General features: G+C 47.9%; 2 long non-coding RNA genes across 2 annotated transcripts in view; one reads left to right on the forward strand and one right to left on the reverse strand.

Moving 5' to 3' along the window:
- The window catches only part of LOC123587651, a 221,188-nt gene that overhangs the window by 170,743 nt on the left and 23,106 nt on the right, over positions 1-27,339 (forward strand). The window lies entirely within an intron of this gene.
- Positions 12,400-27,279, reverse strand: LOC123587648. Its single transcript, XR_006707443.1, has 4 exons — positions 26,683-27,279; positions 22,074-22,265; positions 18,734-18,871; positions 12,400-12,669 (listed from the first exon to the last, which is right to left on the reverse strand). It is a non-coding gene; the product is annotated as an uncharacterized LOC123587648 (long non-coding RNA).

A 27,339-nucleotide genomic window follows, 5' to 3' on the forward strand; every position in this document is an offset into this window, starting at 1 on the left:
TTTATTTCGGGTCTTGACTTTCCCACTAACCCTCAAGCACAAAAGCTTGGACTTTTGGGGTGGTGTTGATGGGCAGCGCCTTGGAAGGCTTTGTGTGCAGCGAAGCAATCGACTTTGACGTTCTCATATATGTTGTCTTTTTACCGGACGGTACTAAAAAAAAGAGGACAGTAAGACAGCTAGAGAGAGCCAGCCCGGAAGAGGAAAGAGAAGAGTCTAGGTGGCCTCAATGTCTCCTAAAGAATCCATAGAAATCTGACATAGGCTTCCAACTCTCCGATTCCTTGTTTGGGCGATCCTGGCTTCCGCTCATACATTTTCTTGTTCCTCGGCGCCTGTCTCAAATTCAGTAGGACAAGCCTGGTGTGTGGACTCACGAGCGGCCGCCGGCTGATTTCGGATTGGTCCTGTGCACGGGGACTTTATATGGCCATATTTGCCCTCACAGCACACAAAAGTCCAGATAAAGGTCCCCTTCGTGTTTCCCATGGTCTGATTCCCGAACACTTTTCTTGCAACACCAAGCTTGATTTGCTGTTAACTAGTAGGACTTCTAACCTGGTATTTGCTTTCTTGTTTTGGCTCTACTCAGAAGGGCTCTTTTTGGGTCTCCTGCCTTACCTCCATTCAGTCTTCCAATCTCTCATCTGGTCTCCCGATGGAACCCTTCCTCTTCGAACAACTCTGACCCGCGTATTCTAACCCCAGACACGCTGTTGCACTTTCCTCCAGCCCCTTCCCACTTCGTCCCAGATTCTTATGGAGAATCTAGTTGGCTTCCTTCAGGGAGGCAAGAGAACACTTTGGTTAAAAACCATGGGTTTCAGGGGCACCTGGGTGGCTCGGTGGGTTAAGCGTCTGACTTCAGCTCAGGTCGTGATCTCGGTTCATGGGTTCGAGCTCTGCGTCGGGCTCTGTGCTGCCAGCTCGGAGCCTGGAGCCTGCTTCAGATTCTGTGTCTCCCTCTCTCTCTCTGCCCCTCCCTCTCTTTCTCTCCCTCTCTGAAAAATAAATAAACATTACAAAACAAAACAAAAAACCACCACGGGTTTCAGAGCTAGGCCTGGATTCGAATCTTGGCACTGAAATTTTTGTAGATGAGTGCCCTATAATGCTCTGTTCTCATAGCCTCAGTTTCTGCATCTGGGGGGGGGGGGGGAGGCAGCACTTATGGGGACTAAATGGGATATCGAACATAAAACCCCCTAATTCGGGATTAAGCCAAGGTTGTTGTCCTTCAAAAACTCCTTCCCTTAGCTGCAGCTTTCGCTTAGCTAGGTTTTGGGGATTTTTCATCAGTGCCTTGGAAAATCCAGACATGGTATCTAGGTTGCCCATCTATTATCCAAATGGATGGCTTATTATTGAATTTTTTTCATCAGAATTTCTTAAGGCCTCGCTCCCTTCCCTTGGGCCTGGGTCTCCTGCTGGGAGAAGTGAGAAAGAACCAGAAAAACAGCACAATCCTTTTCCAGGATTGCCCAATGACATCTGATTATGCCCGAGGCCCGAGGTGGTGTTAGGGATACAGTCAGAGACAGGCAGTGTATCTCCATCGAGGGGATGGCGATTTACTCTTTGGGGTTTTTCTGGCTTCTTTCAGGAAATGGTTCCCTAAACCATCCTCTAGATGAAGTGTCAACATTTCTTTTTTTTATTTTTTTATTTAAAAAAAATTTTTTTTTTCAACGTTTATTTATTTTTGGGACAGAGAGAGAGACAGAGCATGAATGGGGGAGGGGCAGCGAGAGAGGGAGACACAGAATCGGAAACAGGCTCCAGGCTCTGAGCCATCAGCCCAGAGCCTGACACGGGGCTCGAACTCCCGGACCGCGAGATCGTGACCTGGCTGAAGTCGGACGCCCAACCGACTGCGCCACCCAGGCGCCCCAAGTGTCAACATTTCTAAAACCATCTCCTAAAAACTCTCTTTACGGTAGGGCGTTAACATCCGTTAGGGATCTATTTTGTGCCAGTCATTGGACTAAGCCCCTTAGGTAGAGGCTCCCTCTCTCTCTTTGATTCTTCACTCCAGCCCCAGGAGGTTTCCCTTAGCCCCCTTTTACAGATGAGGAAATCCGAAAATGTAGGTTATTTGCTCAAAGGTGAATGCAGACAGGTGGGCGGAGCCAGATTCAAACTCCTGTTCTGTTTACATCAACCAGCCTCTGCGGGCCCCTTTGAAGGGAGCCTCCTTTGCATTGGGAAGGAGCCTACACACTGTGACGGTTTTATTTTTTAAAGCTGTTGGTTTTCCTAGCTTCTTCCCCCCCCCCCCCACCCCCGCTCACCCCTCCCATTACTCTTCCATAGAGCATTCAATACACGCCCGCCTTTGAAAGGAGGAACAAATCTAAAAGCTCCAGTGGGGGGAAAAAAAAAAAAAATGCAAAGGCGTCTTCAAACTTAAGTAGCATTAGAAGCAATTACATTTGTGCAAATGTAGAAAGGTTTGTTGCTATTTCTGACTCCCTCATACCCCAAGGCAGGAAACTGGGAGGCAGGGCTGTTTGTTAACCCTTTCAGGGCAGAGTTCAAGGTAGCCAAGGCTCCCCCTTGCTTTGTTGTTTGCATCCCCGATGGTGTAACACCAGGCACCTCTCTTTTCAAAGCGAAACCCACGCCTGTTTACTCAGAAAGAAATTAGTGTTTTCATTGCAAGGTATGTTTGGGTGAGAACAGGATTGCCTGGCAGTCCATTAGAAAAAAAAAGCCACACTAAAAAACCATAACCTCATACGTCTTTGCATGTAGTGACAGCTTTTCTTTCTAGGTGTAAGTAACATCTCTTGCGGAGTGCAAAGATGTAAAGTGTGCAAAGATAGAGGCTAAGTCTGAAGGAGAAACAAATTCTGCCCAGCTGACTCCTTAGGAATCCTTTCCTTCCATCTGTTGTTAAGTTCCAAACCACCCCGAAATTTAGGAGCTTCAAAGGACAATGTATCCATTCTGATCCTTCTGCAATCAGAGCTGGGCTCTGCTCTGCCATTTTTCTGCCCCACCCAGCCTCTGCTGGGGCTAGAATGTTCCAGATGGATGTGGCACCTAAGAGCTGGTGGTGGTCCTGCTGGCAGGGCCGGAGGAGCCGAGGTGTCCTCCTCGGGCATCGTGCTCCGTCCCCACGTGGGTTCCTTGGGCTTTCTCCCAGCGTGGTGAGCTCAGGGGCAATGAACTTCTTAAGCAGGGCTGGCTTCAAAGAGGCAGAAGCTGTCAGTACTCTCATAAGGTCTGGGTTCCGGAGTCTGAGGGCTTCATTGCCTCCGTCTTTTATTGGTCACACCAAGTCACAAGGCCATCGCAAGTTCAGGGGAGGAGAACAGACCTCACCTTTGGAGTAGGTGCTGTGCACGTAGAGGTGGGGAGGGATTCGTGGAGACCACTCCTGGGGACTTTGCCCCACACCAGCGCTGGCAGGATGCGTCATGTCAGCTCTTTCCTGTTTCAGTTCCGATTCATGGAATATTCTACAGCAGTGAAAATGGAGAACCACAGCTATACGCAAGAGCTTGGTAAGTATTGCAGATGCCACAAGGATAGAAAAAAGACGCACAACAAAGCATACTATAGGATTCATTTTATGAGGTTCAAAAGCAAGCGAAGTTAACTGTATTGTTCATTGATGCATATATAGGTGGCAAAATTAAGAAAAATCGGATAATGATTGTCATAAAAATCAGATTAATGGTTAATTCTAGATAGAATACAGGTGGTTGTAATCAGGAAGGGACACTAGAGGCTTCTTGCTGCTGGTAATGTATGTATGTTTTTTGCTTGATGTGGGTTATGGTCACGTGCATGTTTCACTTAATTGTGTCCTTATGCATATTTTGTACTCGTAGGCTCTATTTCTAAATTTTAAAAAATTGCGAAAAGTTAAATTTTGGCCAAATTTAAAATCATCATCGCATATATACCTGATGTGTACGACTCAAACCGCTGGCTCATTTCTGTTTCTGATGAAACCGAAAAGTAATCTCAGGTTCATTCACGGGGAGGATAGCTTGTGATCTTCGAACGGGTGATACGTCCCAGGCTCTCAGCAGGTGCTTGAGTATATTATTGTCCATAATCCAGAGAAAACTCTGAGAAGTAGGTATTCAGCCCATTTTCTAGAAAAGGATACAGTGGCTGGCTATGTGTAGCTCTAGGGTCACTCGACATCCGAACCTAGTCTGACTCTGAACTTTCTCTGTAAAAAAGCCCTTGGCACGGGGGTCCTGAACATCAGCAAATTTCACCCATCCCCCGCGCTCCGGCCGGTCAGATCCAGAATGGGCCGCACGCAGGTCCCCACCGGCACAAAAGCATAATTGTTCAGGGCCTGTTCTCACCGGACAAGCGGCCCATCACAACCACCAGCGGACTTGGCTGGGCGTCAAAGCCTGGGTGGAGGCCTCTCCCCTTGGCTCCTGGCTGTTGACAGGCAGAGTGGCTGCCTCAGCCACGCCAGGTTGTAATAAAGCCGCCTGGCACCCAGGATCTGCCAGCGAAGGGAGTGCAAGGGCAGTGGAAAGAGCCGGCCTCCAAATTCCAGGAAGCACATGGTGTTTATTCTGAGGCCAGCCTCCCATCACCCACCCCGCTGGAAGCCGCCGCTGCCCGCAAGGGCCGAGTCTGGAGGGAATCCAGATTAAATAATAGTATAATAAGGAGCACGTCTCTGTTTGGCTTTTTACAGATTGTGCCATTTCAAAGGGACAAGAGCAAAGTCTCCTAAGGCCCTTATTGGGGTCTACTGAACCGTGACCTAATTAAATCTATTGGAGAAAAGTCTCTTGTTGAAAAAAAGACGGGGGGGGGGGGCTGTCAGCATTGTTTCTTCTGAGAAATTATTTAGTCCTATGATGGCACTTATTTTTATGGGTACTAGAGAAACACAGACTGAACACTGTGTTGCCATTGGTGACTTCAAGGGGGTGGGGGAAGCGAGGGGATGTTCTGGGGTAACGTTCTCTGGTAATGACAATGCTCGCATTGTCAGAACTCTCACATCCATTATTGTCTTCCAACTGCTGGGCAAGGCTGATGGGTCAGATATCATTAGATTCGTTTTAAAGGTGAAACCAAGAGTTAAAGAAGTGGTTTTCCAAAAACTCAAGTTTAGAGACCCTGTTAATGTTCCCTTTTCTTCACATTCGTAACTGAGGAGGAAGTTCTGAGGAATGACGATGGCGTTAACATGAATACAAATACGGGTAGTAATATTAAGATGAAGATTAAGGGGAACAAGGACCTTGGCAAAGGGAAGAAGAGAGAGAGGGAGAAGGAGGGGGAGGGGGAGGGGGAGGGGGAAGGGGAAGAGGGAGAGGAGGGAGAGGGGGAGGGAGAGGGGAAGGGAGAGGAGGGAGAGGGGAAGAAGGGGAAAAGGGAGAGGGGAAGGGAGAGGAGAGAGAGAGAGGGGGAAAGGGGAGGAGGGAGAGGGGAAGCGAGAGGAGAGAGAGGGGGGGAAGGGGAGGAGGGAGAGGAGAAGAAGGGGAAAAGGGAGAGGGGAAGGGAGAGGAGAGAGAGGGGGGGGAAAGGGGAGGAGGGAGAGGGAGAGGAGGGAGAGGGAGGAGGAGAGGAGAGGGGGAGGAGGGAGAGGCAGAGGAGGAGGAGGAGGGAGAGGCAGAGGAGGAGGAGGGAGAAGGGAGGAGGGAGAGGAGAGGAAAGGGGAGAAGGAAGAGGAGGGGGGAGAGAAGGAGAATACACAGTAAAGATGCACCTCGCACAGCCCCCATACACAATTTATCGTGTGGACTTCTTCTCACCTGCTCCTCCCTTGGTGGAATTGTCCCCCCAGAGTCCCAGAAGGGACCACCATGTCTCTCCTAGGTGATCATGGGTGGAATACCTGGCCCTTGTTGGTTCAATTTGAGATGAATCGTTGAGACTCTCTCTGAGCCCTTCACCACCTCAGTCAAATTTTACAGTTTGATAGAAAAAGCAACAGAAGCATAGAGCACGCTCAGAGGCACGCCATTAGCAGGGCAGAACTGAGATAAGAATCAAGGTCCCCCAGAGTCTGAAATCTTTACCCCTACTAAAGATGGCTGGGGACATCTATGGGTGTTTGTGCTCACATCCTTATTTGGCCACTCAATTCAAGGCTCCTTTGGTTCCAAAGGGGGGGAAAATAATCCCATTCGAGGTCATGTGCAATTATTTAAAAAAATAAGTGTAGGGGCGCCTGGGTGGCTCAGTCGGTTAAGTGTCCGACTTCGGCTCAGGTCACGATCTCGTGGTCCGTGAGCTCGAGCCCCGCGTTGGGCTCTGGGCTGATGGCTCGGAGCCTGGAGCCTGCTTCCGATTCTGTGTGTCCCTCTCTCTCTGCCCCTCCCCTGTTCATGCTCTGTCTCTCTCTGTCTCAAAAATAAATAAACATTAAAAAAAAATTAAAAAAAAAATAAGTGTATTTCTCGTATAAACTAGGAAGTCCATTCAAGGGATATAATTGGCTTTAGCCGTGACTGCATTCAGAGGCTTAAGCTGTTGTCAGAACCTATCCTCTCTCCCTCAGCTCTATTTCCTCTTAGTTGGCTCCATTCTGGAACAGACTTTCTTTACTCTGACAAACGTGGCTATACGTAAGCTCCCGGTGTGTATCTTTCCGGTGAGTCAATCCTAGCTGGACAAGGGAATCACTCACTATTCCAGCCAACCTCCTAGGAATGGCTCTCATTGGCCGGAGTTGAGTCACATATCCGTGCCTGAGCCAATCGCTGGCCAGCAGGAAGGAACGCTTTGATTGGCAATAATGAGACCCCACTCTGGGACCCAGTTGCCATACGTTCAGCCCACGTTCACCACATGGCATGAAAATAGGAGAGGGGTCATAGTTCACAGGGAAGACTGCGTGTTGTTACGCAAAGGAAGGTGGACAGGGGGTGCGTAAAATCCACAGACGTTCAGCACAGACGTGTGCAGTTAGTCCTGACATGGAACCTATCACTGTACAACACTGTGTAGATTTCTCTAGAATTGGATCAGCAGGCTTGGTGGGGGATTTTAGGAATTAGGCAATTGTAGATGTTTTGAAATCGATTAGCTCATATTCACTTTACAGCTGAAAAGTTAAGTGACTTGCCCCAGGCACCCATCTATTGGGAAAGAGACAAGCTTGCTCCTCATACCCAGGCCGGGACACCAGGTTGTCCTTGACCCCAATGTCTGTCTTCCTTCCCAGGACTGCCTTGACTAATCCAGCAACCCGGCATCTGGCAGCCTCCAGGCTTCTCACCCTTTCCCAACGAGACTTCTGGCATTGCCTTGACCAAAGGGGATGTTGCAGACTCTGCAACGAGATGATATCAGGAAGCCAAATGCAAAACAGGCATTCCCACATCCCCGTTAGCCAACGTGAGTGGAAATCACAGAGCATTTCTTTTTTCACGTTTGTTCATTGCATCGTTACCAACGAGTCCTCTGTAAAAAACGTGTAAATGAGGAAAGGGTCAGGTGGAATATCGATGCAATTGCTCTTATCGGTGGAAGAAGAAAAGAAGTCGCCCAAACGTGTTAGCAAGTGAGAGCTTGAACTTGATCTAATAATCTTAAAATAAAAACCAACCGTTCTTTGCTTTTGACGGCGGTCTGCAGGCCTGTGTCGAGAGTTGTCCGTTACTAAGGACCAGGGTCAGCAGAGGGTGGCCCAGGGGCCCAATCCAGCCCCCCCCCCCTTATTGTAATGTTCTGTTGGAACAAAGCGCACTCATCTATAAACGTTGTCTGAGCCCGTTTCTGTGCAACAATGATTGTGGTACAGACCATACGGCCTCCAAAACCTAAGGCGTTTACTGTCTGCGCCCTCATGGAAAACCTGTCTGGCTCCTGGGTTAGAATACTAGATTTTCAGAGCTAATGGTAATCCGGGCATTCATTGCATCTAGAAGTCTTTAACTAGGTGTATTTTTCCCCAGTCTGTCTGTCGGTCCGTCTGTCTCTCTTTCCCCCCTCTTCATCACCAAGGCTGAGTCTCAGCTGTTGTGAATCATTGCACTGCCCTCTCAAAGTCCAGAGAAATCCATCTGTGGCGATATCCTTATACAAAGAGGTAAAATAAAGCAGCACCTCGGGGCGCCTGGGTGGCTCAGTCGGTTAAGCGTCCGACTCCGGCTCAGGTCATAATCTCGAGGTTCACAAGTTTGAGCCCCGGGCGGGGCTCTGTGTTGACAGCTTGGGGCCCAGAGCCTGCTTCGCATTCTCTCTCTCTGCCCCTCCCCGCTCATGCTCTCTCTCTCTCTCAAAAATAAATAAAAACATTTTTAAAAATTAAAAAAAAAAAAAACAACCCAGCACCTCAAATTATTGCCTGCATAGGTGAGCCTTGAACAACACAGGACTTTGCAGATCCTCTGATATGCAGATTTTTTTTTTTTTATCGATAAATAACGTTCAGCACCATAAGTGTATTTTCTATCCCTTATGATTTCCTTACTTATGTTTTGTTTCCTCTAGTTGATTTGATCGTGAGAAGACGGTATATAAAAAATAGAACATACCTAATATGTGTTAATCGACGATTCATGTTATTGATAAGGCTTCCGGTCAACAGCCTATCAGTACTTAAGCTTTTGGGGAGTCAAAATTCTACAGGGATGGGAGGTCTGATGCCCCTAAACCCCTGCGTTGTTGTTCAAGGATCGACTGTATCGTGTAAAATGGCAGAGGGCACATTCCCCTACGGAATAGCGAAGAATGTTCTCCTGAGTTTCATATGCAGACGTATGGTCCTTTTCGCTCACTACATTTGAGGGATTTAGATTTGTGGCCCAGCGACGAAGTCTAACGTTCTCACGGTTGGCGCGGGGGGGGGGGGGGGGGGGGGGGGGGGGGGGAGACGGAGGCTCAAATCGGAAAGGAGACTCATTCAGGATCCATCCCGCACAATCAGCCAGTGGTAGACACAAACCACATCCGGGGGTTACTACCTCTTGCTTCCACGTTACTTCATGACCTGACACTTCTGGCTCTGGTCCCCATGTCACACTCAGTGCCAGCTAACCTCCCTTTAGCAGAGTGAAGTGAAAATCAGAGATAACAAAACGTGCACACGTGACTTGGGGCTCAAACAACCTACCTACCGGTAATTCACATGCACACGGTCCCGCAACCGCGATCTAAACGAGAAGCAGGACAAGGGGGCGCGTGACCAACAATCCGTGTTGCATCTCCGTGTAGACCTGCTGTGCATCCCACCGCTACCGTTCCAGCTCCCGTGGGGGTGCCGTGTTGCACGGGGCGGGCCGCTCCGGGCCTGCTAATGGCATTGTCGTGAGTGACGTTTCTCCATCCTGTCACCAACACGGCCAAGTCCGATTTTCCCCTGGATGTGGCGGGTATGGAAAATCCGGGGTACGTTGAAATGGAGAAAAAAAGGACTCGTGCTCTTATATACACACCAGGGTTAGGTTCTGGGCACAGCTGATCATTAACAGGCTTTTCACCCACGTGAATGCCTGTCCAGTGGCGCATTCGAGAATCCTGCGGGAACCAGGGCCTTTTTTTCATAGAGTGACATTGTTCTGTTCAGTTCAGGACATTTCACATCCCCAGCCCTTGCCCGCTAACCACCAGTAGTGTGACTAAAGGACGCCCGCACACGTTTCTGAGACCCCACCCCCTTAGCGGGGTGCCATTGAAAACCACTGTTCTAGACCTTTCCCGGCGCCACTCTGGACTGTTGGGATGGATCTGTGCAGCTGGAGAGATAGCCCGGAGGACCATGGGATATTTGCAACCACTGGAAGGATACCTAATGACCCCGATCCCTGAGAATTTGGCCAGCTTGCTTAATAGGGAGCATCCTGCAGTGATTACTTGGGAGGGACTCAGAGGAAACTCAGCAAGACCTGGGAATAATATTCCAAGTGCCCACATATGTACTCCCAAGCGAAAGCAAATGTCCCAACGGAAACCAGTCAGATTGGGGAATACGGGATCTGTCGCAAAATCCTTGAGCGTGGACGGAAAAGATGACCCCAGTGGGGTACCTCAGCCCCCAAAATAGGTCCAAGAGGTCCGATGAGGCCTTGGCCTGTGCAACAGACAAGGAGAGCCAGGGGTGGTGGTCATTGTTATGCAAATGAGATGCAAAAAAAAAAAAAATCCCGACCGCTCCCTTGAACAGTGGCTTAAGAGAGTCCACAAAGATGTTTTTACCACATGTGCAAGAAATTAAAATTAGGCTTAAGCTATCTAAAGAGCCACTTTGACATTGCCATATGGTGGGAGCAGAGCTGCTTTTTGGATTTAGCAAACATCTTAAACTATTTTTCAAATGATTTAGGTTCAGCAAGACCCAAAATGTATTTTTTTTCTTCTCCAAGTACCTTCCCCACCACCGCCCCCCCCCCCCCATTTTAAACCCTAGGGTATTTTGAAGGGAATTCAAGCCACATGTTTCTGATTCATTTACACTTAACTCATCAACATGTTGTTTTGCAAGAGTCATTTGATGTCCAAAAAGACCTTTTGAAATATATATTAAATGTACGTATACACACACATTTATATTTACACACACACTTTTAACAACTTCTTCTCGCAAGGAGCTACATTTTGCTTAGAATTAACCATCTCTAAACACCAAAGAAACAAGTCAGACAAGAAAGAAGCATCCCTCAAGTTCTCCACTTGGCAAAAAAAAATTTCTCCCTTCCCGGCCAAAGGTTTGTGTGCCAGAATAGCCTAGTCTGAGAGAGGGAGAGGGAGGTCCACTGAGCTGCAGGACCATGACCAAAAGGTGTAGAGTGCCTCCTTGAGGACAGGAGGCTGGACACCAGCAGCATGTGGACCCTGCCTGCTGTGCAAATAGGTGCTAACCAAGGATTTGGAACTGTGGTTCTATGTAAATCTATCTTGTTTGCTGTAGTTTGCTTTGCAACCTCTTTCTCTCTCAATGGATAGATGATTGGTGGAAAGATAGATAGACAGGATAGGTAGCTAGATGACAGATACAGATATGCCTTTAAATGCATATACATGTGTATATATATGTCTATATGTATGTGTATATAAGTATAAAAGTGTATATTATTTGAAGAGAAACCACTCTAGGGAAGTCCATGTGGAAATCGTTACTGCTTTTGGGTTAATAACATGTGAATCATTTACTTTTTCAGAATTGCCTTTCTCTAAGCTGCATTTAGGAGAGCTGGGGCCTTTGGAAGGCCATTTCTCCCTCTTGTGCCCAGGGCAGACATCACTAATTGATGTCTGAGTGCTTCCCTGGTGAAAAGATAATTCTCCAGGAAGTCTCCACTCAGGAGTAGGAGTTGATCAAAAGAACCCGCCTCTTTGTCATCCCTGCGAGAACATTAAGAAGCACGAAGCGTTCTTATTTTTTATTTTTAACTTCTTTTATGTATTTATTTTTTTGAATTTACATCCAAATTAGTTAGCCTATAGTGCAACAATGATTTCAGGAGTAAGTTCCTTAGTGCCCCTCATCTATTTAGCCCATCCCCCCTCCCACAACCCCTCCAGTAACCCTCTGTTTGTTCTCCATATTTAGGAGTCTCTTCTGTTTTGTCCCCCTCCCTGTTTTTACATTATTTTTGTTTCCCTTCCCTTATGTTCATCTGTTTTGTCTCTTAAAGTCCTCCTATGAGTGAAGTCATATGGTTTTTGTCTTTCTCTGACTGACTAATTTCACTTAGCATAATACCCTCTAGTTCCATCCACGTAGTTGCAAATGGCAAGATTTCATTCTTTTTGATTGCCGAGTAATACTCCGTTGTATATAGATACCACATCTTTATCCATTCATCCATTGATGGACATTTGGGCTCTTTCCATACGTTGGCTATTGTTGATAGTGCTGCTATAAACGTGGGGGTGCACGTGTCCCTTCGAAACAGCACCCCTGTATCCCTTGTCTAAGTGCCTAGTAGTGCACTTGCTGAGTCGTAGGATAGTTGTATTTTTAGTTTTTTGAGGAACCTCCGTGCTGTTTTCCAGAGTGGCTGCACCAGCTTGCATTCCCAGGGTTATTTTTAATTTATGACAAGAAAACAGACCACATTAGCTCACTTGCTCAAGGTCGGCAGCTGGTAAACGGAAGATGTAAGGTTTGAACCCAGGCTTGAAAGACCTGTGAGTGTTCACGGGTATGTCTTCAAACGTTCTCATGGTCATTATCATCTCTCTCACCACCATCGTTACTGCTGTCATCAAGCAGAAAGATCCTTCTTAAAAAGAAAAACAATCTGGGGGAAAAAAAACTTCACAGGGAACATCAATAAAGAAAGTAGATAATATTTGGGCGCCTGGGTGGCTCAGTCGGTTGAGCATCCGACTTCGGCTCAGGTCATGATCTCACAGCTCATGAGTTCGAGCCCCGCGTCGGGCACTGTGCTGACAGCTCGGAGCCTGGAGCCTGCTTCGGATTCTGCGTCTCCCTCTCTCTCTGCCCCTCCCCCACTCATGCTCTGTCTCTGTCTCTCTCAAAAATGAATAAACATTAAAAAAAATTAAAAAAAAGAAAGTAGATAATATTAGTATTTTTTTCACCTCTTAAATTTAAGACATTCAGAATGTTAATATATACCACACGTAAGATCAGACGCTGGGGAAACCAGCCTTTTGTGATGATGAAAATGTGAAATCAGGTATTCTCCGTGACATTCGAGTCTTGTACAATGTAATTCAACTTCTTATTGTTTCATTCTTAGTCATCACCATGTCAGGATCCTATAGATCAAGAGACATTTACAGAAAGGATACTTTAGGATCTCAAGATACTCTCAGTCAGCTCAATTTAAATGCTTGGAGAGGGCAATAGGAAATTTATGTTTTGCGTTGAATCCCTGAAACATTCGGTAACTATTCTTTAAGTACATGCAAGCCAGCTAAGGGTTCCTTAATTTACTGCCAGAGCAATAAACACCCATAATAAAATGTTATCTCAACATAATATGTTCCACATTCAATTTTTCTTATAACCCAGTGTCTTAAGGCAGATCCTAGTCAAAGGTATCGCTTCCCCCAAGACAAAGAAAAAAAAAAAAAAAAAAAAAAGACCCCAAGCAAACAAAACAAAGGGAACACAGAGGACCTCAAGCTACCACTCATCCATCGGGATACCTTTGATGAACATAGAACGCTTGATGAACAGCCGCACAAGCAGCAACGATATTTACTTATCTCACAAGTTATTATTAAAGACAAAAAGAAGAAATATGACAGGATTCTTGTCCTTAAAAGCACCCTATCTGCTGTCTGCAGAGTGAGTGAGTTTCCGTGTGTCGGGCACACTCCGCCAAAGTGGGGACAGATTTGATTTGACAAGATGACCAGGTGTTAAGAGCGAGAGACAGAGAGGCAAGAAAACATCAGCACAGCCTCCAAGGTGCCCCATGATCTGGCATTTCCAGATCAAGTCCCCTCTCTTCCCTCGCGTCCCCTCCCACCTGATTAACCGCTTCGCTCTGTGGACCAAAGCCAAGCATTCAGCAGCACCAACAAAGCTCCAAGCCTTTGCCTGGGCAGTGCTGCCGGATGGCTGTCTTCTGGAGGATCTGACCCAGCCTTCCATCTATTAAGTGCCAGCTCACATGCCTCGTCCCCATCACGCATTCCCCCCATCGTCCACGGCAGAAGTAATCCCTCTGAGTCTCTCCTTCCTAATGTTACCAATACTACGAATATGAATATTACTCCTACCAACCATTGCCTCGGGTGTCACCATGACTTGTGTCACACCCTGTGCTGAGCACTTTATACACATTGACTCATTGAATCCCCACAACAGTCCATTGATACTGTTTGCCTCTCCTTCACTCCCCCTCTTCCTTCCTTGTCGTCATCGTCCTTGTCGTCGTCGTCGTCATCGCCATCATCATTTTCTTCCCTTCTTCCTCCTCTTCCTCCTCCCCCTTCTTTACCATCGTTATTCCCATTTCGTAGACAAGGAAACTGAGGTCTCGGGCGCTCTGCCTGGCACGCAGTAGGCCTTGGCAACTATTGAGAATTTTAAAAACTACTTTCTTTTCAATGGGGAAAGCCTTCACGTGGTTGAAAAATCACAAGGCGCAAAAGGGAACAGAATGGAAAGTCTCTCAACCCTGGCGTCCAACCCTCCCCTCCTCCTGTTCCCCTGTCCTCTGAGCCAATCTGTTAATGCTGGTTTCTTACCTATCCTTCTAGAAATGTCTTATGCACATACAAGGAAATAGGTAAACGCGCGCTCATCCCTCCTTTTCAAATATAAATGGTAGGGCACTATAAACGCTGCCCTATGCTTTTATGTTAGCTATTTGTTGCTGTTGTCGGCTATTCAACTTATTGCAAAGTTACCTAAAAAACAACAAAACGAGAAACCTATTACCCTCCTTTCTACACTCAGCCTAAACACGTACTGAGGTTTGTCTCAAGTTGGAAGGAAAAAAATAAGCCACTCCTGCCAGCCTCTCCCTATGTTCATTGCTTTTCTTCCCAACTAGACAGAAGCCCCCGTGGGGCAGGCCTAGGGTCTACTTTTCCAGTGCCTTCTACCGGACCAGTGCTCCTCAGTGTTTGACAGAGCCGGTGAGGCCCCAGAGGGAAGAGCCGAGGGTCCAGGCTCCAGCGTTTTGATCACAGGCTGACCACGCTAGCCCATGACGTTCACACATTTCAGCAGGCAGGTCTGGGTACGGGGCAGTAGATCCCGGGAGTCTGAAACTACACAGAGGCTCTTCGTGAATCTCCGGTGGCTTCTGGGTCTCCATATGGAATTCTAGCCTTCACCTTCTTTAATCTTGTAAGTTCTCTCTGGTTGTATCTCTGACCAACAGCCTCGCTTCTGCTTTGTGTTCTGGTCGTGCGAAAGCCAGAGGGTCTCGAAGCAAATTGGTAGCTTTCTGCCCACCATCCTCCCCATCGGATGGTGCCATCGACACCACTTGCGTTGGAGGAAGGGGTAGGCGATGTGTCATCGTTTTTTGGTTTCTGGAAGGACATTCCCCTGTTTTGTTCCCACGGTGACTTCCCACTATCCTCAGAATTTCGTGAGGCTGAAAGGAAGGGTCAGCTATGGGCAGCCGAAGACCCAGGGCCCCACTGACAGGCGACAAAGGGGAAACGTGTCCTTGGGTGTGCCTTCGTGCTAGGCTTCTCTCTCCCTTCCCCAAACTTCCTTTCTCTTTCCCCTCTGGTGTTTATACCACATGCCCCTGGCCTACCACCCAAGATGCCTGGCAGTCTCTGACTCAGAGACTCTTGGGTTTTCACACTCCTTCTGCCTCTTGGGTCCAGCTGCTTTGCCCACACGAAAAAACTGATTTTACCATCAGCCGCCTACACGAGGTTCCATTTTCCGGTGCAATTTCCTTCAAATAATCCCTCTCTCCCCCGAGCAATCCTCACGACTGGAGTTTACACCTCTTTTCCCGGCCCTTCTCCCCGGGTCCCTGTCGGCATAATTCCCCATCTCCCCTCCCCACGATGAGCCCACTTTTCCAGTGAGAATTTCCAAGTTGTAATTGTTCGGGAGAGCTGATGTCTAAGCTCGAAGCTTCTGTTGAGCAGGCTTCAGGGGCCCAGACGTTTTTATATGAATTCAGACTGCTGGAACACCCAGCCACGAAGGGTTTTATGTTCTGTTGGCATAGGCTTCTTTGCCAACTAAGCTTCAAGAAGTTTATAGGTTTGGTCGAGTTTCACGGCAAGTCTTGGAAGGATTTCTCAGAGTTATGTAATCATTGGAAGAATAAAGGGTGTGTGTGTGTGTGTGTGTGTGTGTTTCCTGATGCTGTGCTTTTTCTTCTGTAAGGAAAAAAAAAAAACCCCTAATACAAAGGAATGTGTGAAAGGCACAAATGTAAAAGCTCTAGGGCCTTTGGAGGACTGCTAAGGAGTAAGAGGGCCAAAATGTGTTCAGCACAATTGTCTCCGTTCGAGCACTAACACAATGCAACAACACTTCCAGCTCCCCGGGGATTCCTGGCAGACCTGTGCGCTGGCTCGTTCCTTCTCCTGAACCTCTTCATAACATGCATCCCCATAGGTATTCGTGAATTAATGGTGGACCTATTCGTGTCCTAGCTGCCTTTCCTGCAAACATAGGGGCTCCACGAAGGGAAGATTCTTCCCCTCATGTGTGGTGCTATACTCCAGTCCAGTAAAGGAGCTGACACCGCGGGGGAGCAGGAGGGGCTCCACGAATATGTGTTCACGAGGGAGCAGAACTGGGTTCATAATTGCATCCCCAGCATTCAGCATGATTGGCACCTACGAGGAGCCCAGCAGGTGTTTGTGGAAACAAGTGAAGGGAGAAAGGCTTATTTTAGGTCCAACTGCTCATTCGTCTCTTGAGGGATTTTGGACGGCCTCCTGGACCTCGTCAATGCCATCTTGTGCAAACTCGGAAGTCTGTTCCGTTCTACCGGTCTGCCGGCCTCTCCACCTTTGGGAGGCAGCAGCTAAAAGCCTTCGCTCGGGTGCTTGGGATCTTCTCCTGCGTGTTCTGGGGTCCGCTACCCATCTGGGCAGAGGTGATACACACAGTGGAGGGCACTTCCTCCCTGGGTTTTCCTTTTCTTGGGTTGGTGCAGGTCAGTGACTGCTCCCAGGCTAGAAGCAATGGGAACAGGACGGTCACCGAAGGCAGTTCCTTTCTTTCCACAGTCAGTCACTCTTCAGTGCCTTCAGGTAGCTTTTCTTCCCAATATTTTGTTTAGGGTTCATTGTTATCTGCCAGAGGGGTAAAAGACCTGTCCACCTAGCTATCTATGCATCTTTCTAATTGCTGTTGTTGCTTGTGAACGATTGAGACCAATCTAGCTGGTCTCAGCGGAATATACGTTTGTTAAAAGATACTACGTGACTCACAGCATCTCCAGGAGGGCCAGAGGGTCAAACCTGTAGCATAGGTAACCAAGGATAACATCCAGACCACACTACGATGCCCCAGCGAAACTTGCAAATCCTCTCTGGCTACCGATACTACAGCTCATGCTCACGTCCCAGTTCTCACTCTACTGTTCTCAACCCTATGGTTCTTACTGGGGAAACTGGGAGCCAGATATCAAAAGCTCTCCTTGCCTGAAATGTGGGACATTTTCACTTCCATCCTCACAAAATGATGGCTTTTATGCAAGCCTGCTTTTTTTTTTTTTTTTTTTTTTTTTTTTATGTTGGGAGTGTTTGGTAGAACATGGGCCAAATCTCTAGCTGCAAGGGAGGCTGGAAAATGAGTCTAGCTTCTGTCTTCAGAAGGGGCTTATCATGTGGGGAATCCTCGAAACAAAGGTAAATTTTTCAGGTGATGTTAGGTCGCCGAAACCATGAGAAACACCAAGAAACAAACCTACATTGGGGCGCCTGGGTGGCTCAGTCGGTTGAGGGCCCGACTTCGGCTCAGGTCATGATCTCACCCTCTGTGAGTTCGAGCCCCGCGCGGGGCTCTGGGCTGACAGCTCGGAGCCTGGAGCCTGCTTCGGATTCTGTGTCTCCCTCTCTGCCCCTCCCCCTTTCATGCTCTGTCTCTCTCTCTCTCTCTCTGTCAAAAATAAATAAACATTTTTAAAAAATTAAAAAAAAACCCAAACCTACAATATCTAGTAGTTTTAACTAGTAGTTACCCATAATAACTAGTAGTTACCCACAATAACTAGTAGTTACCCACATTAACTAGTAGTTTTTAACTAGTTATCTACTTTAACTACTAGTTTTAACTAGTAGTTACCTACATTAACTAGTAGTTTTAACGTAGTTACCTACATCAACTAGTAGTTTTAACTGGTAGTTAACTAGTAATTAACTAGTAATTTGTCCATCTCTCCCTCTTACCATTCCTCATCTATATCTACATACTTTTCCATCTTGGGGGACAGAAGCTCCGTCTTGCTCATCAATTCATCCCTGGCATTGAATCCAAGCCACGTAGTAGACAGTCACCATAATCACGATACAAATGCACTTTGCACAGTGATTTATAGCTGCAAAGAGTTTGACACAACTACATATTACTTGTCACAATGCCACGGGGCGGGGTGGGGGGGGTAGGTTGTGTTGTCGTCTCTCTTGGACGGATCGGAGAACCACTGTCCAGGGAATTAGAGGGAAGCGTCACAGGGCACAAGGGTGCATAGTTCCTTGTACTGGAACTAAGCATTCGCCTGGAACACTCAGCCTTTAAGTCCCGAGTGTTTCCTGTTAGCGTAGTTGGGAAGGACTCGGCTTTACTGCTGTATCAGGCTAAAGATCTGTGATATGGGGCACCTGGGTGGCTGGGTCGGTTAAGCGTCCGCCTCCATTTTGGCTCAGGTCACGATCCGGGGCTTCGCGGGTTTGAGCCCTGCCTCAGGCTCTGCACTGGCGGCTTGAAGCCTGCTTGGGATTCTCTCCCTCTTTGCTCTCTGTCCCTCCCCCACTCGTGCTGTTTCCGTCTCTCTCAAAATAAATGAATAAGCATAAAAAAAAAAAAAAGATCTGTGCTATGAGGGTGAACAGCATACAACTTTATTCTTGACTCATGTAAGTGACCAGCTCGTTGCACTTCCCCCAGGACTGTTGTATTTGGTGGTGTAAACAGCTCTGCCCCGGGGCCCCTGGTTGGCTCCGTCAGTGGAGCCTCGTAACTCCTGATTTTGGTTACGTCCTGATCCCGGGTTGGTGGGATCAGGCCCGTGGCAGGCTCTGTGCTGATGGCACAGATCCTCTCCCTCTCTCCCTGCCTCTCCCCCCACTTAAGCATGTGCATTCTCTCTCTCTCTCTCTCTCTCTCTCTTTCTCAAAATAAATAAATAAATAAAAACTTAAAAAAAAAAATTACTTGCTGACAGTCCTGAGACCCGGAACTCCAGCATCCCAAGGCAAACCGGGGTGTTGGTCATTCTGTTCATTCAGTGATGACGCAGGTTCAGGCAGGGCTCCACCATTTCGTAGGCCTGCCTTCTGGAATATGTGGCCTCTGAGATCAAAACAGAAGAGAGGACCAGAGAGTCACAGGGAAAACGTTTGGGGGGGGGGGGGCCGGATGGGGGAATGGCTTCCATGACTCCTGCTAACTTCCCATTGGCCAAAACTCAGTCATGTGACTCCAACCTAGCTGCAAGGGAAGCTGGAAAATGTAGTTTCCCTGTGTGGACGGGAAGCGCGTTTGCCCCGCGGACGGTGCACTAAATTCCGCCTCTCGCAGTGTTACTTCTTTTATCTTGGTGTTTCCTACAGGGTCCGGTATGGTCTCTTGTAATCTGGTGGGCAAGGAGTGCTTGCCCATCGGGGATATTGTGATCTGTAATAATGTATTGCAATAAAAGGAGCCAAATGAATTTTTTGGTTTTTGGTTTAGGGGCGCCTGGGCGTCTCCGTTAGTTGGTTGAGCGTAGGGCTTCAGCTTAAGTCATGATCTCGTGGTTGGTGGGTTCGAGCCCCACGACGCGCTCGGAGCCTGGAGCCCGCTTGGGATTCTGTGTCTTCCCACCACCCCCCCCCCGCCCCTCCCCCCTCTGCCCCTCCCGCCTCTGTCTCTCAAAAATAAACATGAAAAAGACATTTTTTTAAAAGTTGCGTTTACGCCACCCTGTAGGCAGTCATGTGTGCCATAGCGTTACACCTAAAAAACAATGTACACACCTTAATTTAAAAAATACTTTATTGGTGAAAAATGCTAACCATCATCTGAGCTTTCAGTAAGTTGTAATCACTGATCACAGATCACCACGACAAATGTGATGATGAGAAAAACGTCTGAAATATTGCGGGAATGACCAAAAGGTGACACAGAGACACAAAGCGAGCAGATATGGTTGGAAAATTGCGTTAATAGACTCTTTTTTTTTTTTTTTAACATTTATTTATTTTTGAGAGAGAGAGAGACAGAGCATGAACGGGGGAGGGTCAGAGAGAGAGGGAGAGAGAGGATCCCAAGCAGGCTCTGTGGCCAGCACGGAGCCCGATGCGGGATTCAGCGTCACCAACAGCGAGATCCTGTTCTGAGCTGATATCAAGGGTCAGACACAACCCACTGAGCCAGCCAGATGCCCCATATATCCTTTTTTTTTAATGGTGGAATAATATATACCTTTATGGATGTACTACAATTTATTTCGAGAATCTCATCTTTTTTTAAAACAAGTTTTTTTTTTTATTAAATTTTTTTTTTCAACGTTTATTTATTTTTGGGACAGAGAGAGACAGAGCATGAACGGGGGAGGGGCAGAGAGAGAGGGAGACACAGAATCGGAAACAGGCTCCAGGCTCTGAGCCATCAGCCCAGAGCCCGACGCGGGGCTCGAACTCACGGACCGCGAGATCGTGACCTGGCTGAAGTCGGACGCTTAACCGACTGCGCCACCCAGGCGCCCCTCGAGAATCTCATCTTGAGGGGCACGTTAGTTAAGTGGACAGGCTCTGGATGTAGGTTACTGGGGCCCAAATGCTGGCTCTAACATCATGGTTCCACTTATGTAAAGGAAATGCATACTCTGGCCCCACACTCGAGAGGATCCTGTGCTGGTCCTCCCCCCCCCCCCCCCCCCCCCCCGCACCGCCAGCCCTCCCAGGGGGTGGTTGAGTAGTCTATGCAGTGAGGAGATGCACTTTTGCAGAACCCACATCCCCTTCCAAACCACACTCCTGTACCTGGGGTCTCCGAATCTCTTGCCCTGGCAACCCCGAATCGTCTAGAGCCTGTGCTTGTTTTTATCTGGGCGTGGCCTCCTGAGGAACAACTATGCTTCCAGTGTGTGGAATCCATATCCATATCCGGATCCATAGATCTGAAGGATGTCAGGGGCCCCTGTCTAAGACGGAGGGGTCTTGGGGCGCGCCTGGGTGGCTCAGTCCGTTAAGCATCCGATTCTTGGTTTCTGCTCAGGTCACGATCTCGCAGTTTTGTGAGTTTGAGCCCCATGTTGGGCTCTGCGCTGGCAGCACGGAGCCTGCCTGGGATTCTGTCTCGCTCCCTCTCTCTCTGCCCCCCTCCCACTCACGCCATCTCTGTCTCTGATGGAGGGGTCTTGGGTAAAGCTTGGATGTGCTGGCCGGCCTGTCCACACACGTGGGCAGGTGGCCTCTCAACAGCGTGGGTTGGAGCCAGGGGTGGGAGGAGAAAGGGAGCAGGTGGCCGGCTGTGTCCATCCCGTGCCACCACACCCAGCCACAGAACTCCAAGGAGCCTAAGGATTCGACACTCAGACGTGGCCTCACCTATTTGTCCAGACTTGAGGATAGAAAACCCAAGACTTGACGGTTGATTAGCTAGATTTGTAACTTTTCCAATAGCCTGTAGGCCTCCTGTGTTTTCTCTTGCCCCGGGCCTGGCACACGTTGAGCATGAACTTCCCTGGCTCCGTGCTCACAAGCTGTGCAACTTCGGGTAGTTGTCTAATCTCTTCGTGCCTCAGTTTTCTTACCTCTAAAGTGGGCCAACTGAGGCTACCAACCTCACAGGGTTGTTGTGGGGATGAAATGAGCTAATACAGGCAGAGTGCCTAAAATAGTGTCCAGGCACATGGGAAACACTCAATGTTGAACACGATCATTGTTATGGCTCTTATTATTAGCAGTGCCGTGATCGTTTTTTGTCATTAAATCTTAGATTCGTTCCCAGTCTTTGCTAACCGAAGCAATAATTCAGCGAGCACCTTTTGAACTGCATATCGGTGCACATCCATAATCATTTCTTTAGGGCAAAAACAAAAAAAGCCATGTGCTAGACAGGAAATTTTAGGGTCAAAGAGGGTGCACTTTTTAAAGTCTTTTGATATGTTAATAAGCTGCTTCTAGAATTAAATCAGCTGAACATATTATTCATTAGTTGTAATTCCCTGACCGTTGAGGGTTTGGACCCTAAATTACCCAGGTTGTTAGTGACATTTTAAAAAAATTTTTTTTGTTGTTGGTGACATTTAAATTTAAACTCTTAGTGGGAGAAAATAAGTCCGTGAATGAAAAGCTGGATTAACCTGAACAAAAACTAATTAATAGCCGTCTGCTACCCAGGAAATCAAAAAGCATATAATGAAGTCACATGCAAAGCCCAGAAGTTCTTTCATTGACTATAGACTGTATTCAGTATAGAGAACATTCTTTAGATCTCTTCCTTGCCTCGGAAAAGCCTGTGGCTGCAAGGCTTTATCCCAGCCTCCCCTGCCCCCTTTCCAGCTTACCTCATTTTCCTTCCTGGACAAGGTTTTTCATCCTTGCACGGAGGAGTTCTGTATTCACTTTGCTCATCTTTCCCTTGAGAAATCAATATGCTTCTGTGACTTACTGTCAGCCCCTGGCAGCTGGGGGTTCAGAGAGGTGGCCGTGGCAGGTGGAGATTTGGGGCAGGTGTTATTTCCTTTTGGAAATGAGCTCTAGGAAGGTGACAGAAGCCGATGGAGTTGAGTGTGGGGTTTAGTTACTCCGTAACCCCCAAGAGGACAATATAGCTCATGTATTTTCATCAGCGTTTGGGAAGGTCTAATTTCCACCTGTACCAAGTGTGGGAAAGAGGGAAACCATGACCAGCTGGGGCTGTGCTGTTTGCCGGGGGTCCACTCTGTACCCTCCTCCTTTCTGCTCTGTGCCCAAGGAACTGGCCAGCACGGGCTGCCTCAGTGTGCTCCCTTACCCTGGGGTTTCTATGTGGGTTTAGCCAATGGGAGGCACCAGCTGGGAAGGAGGGAGGGGAGAGAGGCTGGGGTATTTCTTCCTCCGGCTCCTCTGTTCCAAGGGGCAGGCTTGAAGTGGCTGCTTTGCTGTAAGAAAAGCCACATGTCCTATTGTAGCTCTCCCTGATGCTTCAGTTCTTGCCAAGTGCTGACGACCTTGCAGGCTTAAGAGGGGCAGATGGCATTTTCCTGATTTTCCAGAGTGTTCTGGACCATGGGTGCCTAGTGAGTTGCTCTTAACTTTGTCCACAGGGTTATGAATAAATTCTCCCCTTTGGAGTAGGCTGGGTCCTGCCAGGGGTCTGTTTAAGACAGAAACTCTGTGGTTTGGACCAAATGTCAGAAGGGGGTTAACCTGCTGTTTTTCTCAGCATAATCAAGGGACAACAGAGTGTGGTGGCTAAGGATCCGAGAGGCTGAGGTCCTGATTCTATTACTTCCTAGCCGTGTGACCTGGTGCATGTGACGTCATCTCTCTGATTCTTGGTTTCCTCCTGCCTCAAGTGGGGATAACAGGAATACTTCTTGGGATTCTTGATGAATCAGCAAGATGGCGCCTCTTAAGCACCTGGCATCTGGGAGCCACTGAGGAAAGGTGAACTGTTACTACCGTCTGTTCCACTTATCTGTTGCGCATAGCCAACCACCCTAAAACCCGGGGGCTCGCGAGTCTGCCTATGAGCTTGTGTTTGGGGCGGGATTCGGTGGGGATGACTTGCCTTTGTGTCACACATTGCCCGGGGTCTCTCTACTGGCGGGCTGGACCATCTAGGGGCTGGTTGGGCGTTACTGTCTCTTCATGTTACCTCAAAGCTTCTGTGTGTCCCCCCATCCCCACCCAGCACAGAAGTCTCAGGGCAATCAGACTCCCTCCACAGCAGGAACAGAAGCTGGGCAGCAACTCAAGGATTCCTAAGATGGAGTCTAAGCCATCCCAGAATATCCCTTTCACCACTTTCTGCCAGTCAGACAAATCAGTAGGGCCAGCGGGGAAATTCCAGCGTGGAGGAATTCGATGCCACTTCTCAACAGACACAGAGAGAAGAATCTTTGGTCATCTACACTGTCATTCACTGAGGGGAGCAGTGTGGGTGGTTGTGGGCTATAAATAAAAAAGGGAAATTTGGGGATTTTTAGCCAATTTTTCACATTTTAGAAATACGCCTACCATGGGTGAATATTTACTATATGGAAGTCATGATGTCAGATACCGTAACAGTCAGGAATCCTGTTTGGAGCTGATAGAAACCCAAGTCCAATTACTTTCAGCAGGAAAGAGAAAGAAAGAAAGAAAGAAAGAAAGAAAGAAAGAAAGAAAGAAATGGCAGAGGTGAATTTATTGGTTCATATAACTGGAAACTGCCCCAAAGTACCACTTGACCCAGGACTCCTGGATTCGTTAGGCTGTCCTCTCTGACCCTGAGACAGACTCCCTCCATATGGCCTACTTGGTGGCCAGTGGAGGCTCTCAGTTCACATTCTTCAGCTGAGAGCCACCCTCTTTCTTGGAGAAAAGACCAGGAAGAGTTTGAATACTTTGGTCTCGGTTAAGTGCCCACTAATGTGGTGATGGGGAGAGAAGATTGTCAACCCTGACCAAACCCCATGAAATGGGTGGCCAGCAGAGAAGAGGGGTTCTGAGACCATGAGAGGAGGGAAATGGGGGAAGACAGGCCACAAGGGCAAAACCACTGTGGCCACAGTCTCTTATGGGCACCCCATCTGCTGCTGTGCTGATGTAATTCTGATGCTAACCACTTTGAGTTAGTGCAGACCCCACGAGTGGAAGGTGCATTCCCCAACAGGGCTGTCCTCCCTTCAGTTGCCAGCCACAAACTTGGGGATCCCCAGGCCACCCACACTTCTGACAAGCTGGCTGAAAGTAAGGGATGGTTCCCATGCCTTCTTCATATTTGATAATTCATAAGAATGATTGGCAGAGTGCTGTAGCTAAGAAAGTGCTATACGCCTGATGGCATTTTTCTTATAAAGGGTACAGATCAAGAGCAGCCGAACAAAGAGACCTGGGGGGGGGGGGGGAAGCTGGAGAGGATTCCAAAGGCAGAACTTTGATGGCCTCTCCCCTTGGAAGCGGGGTGCATCACCCTCATTGGATATCACTTTGTTCACCAAACAGAAACTTCCACCAAGCTTTGGTGTCCAGAGTCTTTATTGGGGTTTCATTACATAGGCATGAATGATTGAATCACTGGACACGTGTCCGAGCTCAGTCTCCGGCTGCCCTCCTCTTATACCAGGTGAGGCAACCCTCTAATCACGCGGTGGGTCTTTCCGGTTGACCGGTCCCCATCCTGAGTCACCTCAACTCTTAGCATAAATTCAGGTGTGATCCAAGGGGCTCATGAATTACAAAGACATTCCTCTGACTCAGGAAATTCCAAAGATTTAGAGTCCACCACTCAGGAATCAGGGAGAGAGGTCAGCCAAGTTCTTTATTCTACAACGCATGCGTTCGTGCGTATAAAATACAAAATTCCTAAAAGAAATGATCATGTCACCCGCTTAAAAATGAAGACATTGCGGTTATCTTAGGATCCACAGGATTTGAGCCCGTATTTTTTTGTAGCCCGTGTTTTAAGTTTTTTCTTGCTAAAGCCCAGGGCCTGCCTCTAACAATTCACTACCTCGATGTCCTCTGTCTCCAGTAGGGGAGTCCTAATTATTCCACGCTACATGAGTAGTTGACTTTAGTGAGAGAATTCAACTTTTTTTTGTCTTTTGGAAGATTCTCAGAGTTCTTGTCCCCCCTCTGCCCGTTAAGTGCAGTTGGATGAATGGCTATACCTCTTCAGACCCAGTTTCTCCATCTGAAAGGCAACTAGGGCTTTGTAAGCTCTAAACGTGGCATCACTCACTGTTGCTACACTTTGCAAGATGGAGGTGCCATTTACCATCGAGATGCTGTGAGAATATAATACCTTCCAACAGGGGAAATCCACACACAGAAATTCCCTTTTATTCATCTGTCCACAATATTTTTGGAGTACTTGGGGGTGCCTGGCACTGCATTTGATACTGGGGATATGGGAAAAGAAGGGCAAATATGGAGCTTCCCTTTATGGATCTGGAGAATGTTGAAGTCAGAGATTAACTCTGTCATTCAAAACAGGGTAGAAAAAGTAGGGTGTGGGGGGCATAAGATAGAGGGATCTAACTTAATCCAGAGTCAAGGATGGCTTCCAAGGAGAGGTGACATTTAAGCTGACACCTAAAGGAATTGAAAATGTTAGCAGGCTGTAAAGGAAGGGCAGTGGTGGTGTCCCAGGGTGTTCGGGGCAGAGAAAGGAACCCGTATGAAGGTCAGAGCGCAAAGCTCTCTATGTAATAGAAGGACTAACCACCTAGCCTGGATTTGGACCTCAAATTCCTTGAATGAGCGACTTGATGAGGATATATTAATTCTTCAGTTAAAATTTAAGCATCCTAGGAGCAAGGCCAATAGATGCTTTGGAAGCCTAGAACCCCATGTGGGGGACACTTAAGGTTTTCAATAAATTCCATTTAGCCAACAGCTCTTGGTTATCGATGGGAGCCAGCGGAAGGGGGAGGCACACATTGAAAGCAACGCTTACGGAGCGCTTGTGAGATACCAACCACCGTCCTAATTGCTAATATGAGAATTCATTCAACCCAAATAATGACCGTCCATCAAATGTCCCCATTTCACAGATCAGGAAGCCAGGTCACAGGGAAGCCAAATAACTTCCTAATGTTCACGGTCGTTAGATTGTGAAGCCAGGCTTTAAATGCTGGACGTCTGCTCTGACCTACTGCATCCTGCCGGCCATATTGAAAGAGTAAGATAAATGAGGTCTTATCCTTCAACTCAAAGCACTTAAAATACTGGGCAAAATATTTGTGGGCAAGTCTTGTATAATCAGATATTTGGACTCTGAAGCCCACCTAGATCAGCGGTCTTGAGCCAGACAGTAAAGAAACATACTAACTAAAATTTTTTCAACGTGCCTCTGCACCAGCTACTGCAAAAGGAAATGGTTACTTTGGATCGTCTCATTTAGTTCTCCAATTAACCCTAGAGAGAGGGGCTCTTATTGTAACTCCCATTGAACCCGAGGTTCAGAGAGGTTAAGTAACTTACCCCAGCTCACCCGGCCCAAGGTGCAAGCTCTCACTGGTCCCCCTGAGTGCTAGGCTGTCTGTAGTCAACGATTCAGCAGTAAAGCCCGTGCAGGTACAGCTCTAGGTGGGATAGCATTGGAAAAGTGGTTAACACAGCTCCACGTTTCATATGTTTGTGAGGGCTGATGTTCGCTGGAGATTGTAGGCCGGGTCCAGACACAGTCTGGAGTCAGGAAGGTGTCTGCCTCAGTTGATAAGTTCCTCCCAGCTTTCGTACAGACAGCCGAATGCCTCACACCCTCCCCTGGCTCCTAGGGGAATGACTTTCACACTGAAGGGAGGTGGAGATGATTCTTATCTTGACACTTCAAAGAAAGCTTTCCCCCTTGACATCTTCCTGCCCTCAACAGTGCTGATGTGGAAACCTGGTGATGAAGGGGTTGCCTCGTCTCTTTGATCCTGGGGCAAGCTGGGCAATTCCAGCTCTTCCAGGCCTGAGGAATGCTGGGCCCCACTGGCCTTGCTTAATACAGCTTCCAATGGCTCCTTGACTTATTCAGTTTCATCCAGAAGAAATTGCTAAGAGGCAGGGACCGGATTTCGAAAATGAAAAGAACTCTATCTGGTGGCAGAGTATGAATTGGGTGGACCATCTGGGTGGTTCTGATGTTCGCAA

Source organism: Leopardus geoffroyi, chromosome D3 (genome assembly GCF_018350155.1).
Source record: "Leopardus geoffroyi isolate Oge1 chromosome D3, O.geoffroyi_Oge1_pat1.0, whole genome shotgun sequence".
In the NCBI taxonomy this organism is placed as follows: Eukaryota; Metazoa; Chordata; class Mammalia; order Carnivora; family Felidae; genus Leopardus; species Leopardus geoffroyi.